Here is a 507-nt window from a genome sequence, read left to right on the forward strand (position 1 = left end):
CCAAAAGCTCAAATATGAGTTTTTAAGTTCTTTTTAAGGGTGCAACAATCACACTAAAGGACAATTTTTGATTCCTTAAAGATTTATGTTTATAGATCGTATAAAGTCTTTGATTCCAGGATCTCGTTCTGTTTCCTGGATTTTTTTCCAGGTTCGATTCAGTTCATTTCTGTAGCTCCAACAGAAGTCGTCTCAGAGCACAGAACAGAAACATTCACACACGTTATAACAAACAGTAAAGTTCTGTATCTGAGGAAGCAGCAGATTGTGTTGAATCTTCACTTCATCACAGTCTCCCATCCTGAACAAGCACAGTGGAGACAGTGGAAAGAAAAACTCCCTTTAACAGGAAGAAACCTCCAGCAGAACCAGCTCAGGACGAGCTTCGACTGGCTGGGTCTGAGAGGACAGGAAGTAGAAATGGACACAGAATGGCAGGTCCAGGTGTGATTTCTATAGTCCAGGTGTACTTTCTATAGTCCAGGTGTACTTTCTATAGTCCAGGTG

Source organism: Nematolebias whitei, chromosome 22 (assembly GCF_014905685.2).
Source record: "Nematolebias whitei isolate Nwh7 chromosome 22, NemWhi1, whole genome shotgun sequence".
NCBI classification, from domain to species: Eukaryota; Metazoa; Chordata; class Actinopteri; order Cyprinodontiformes; family Rivulidae; genus Nematolebias; species Nematolebias whitei.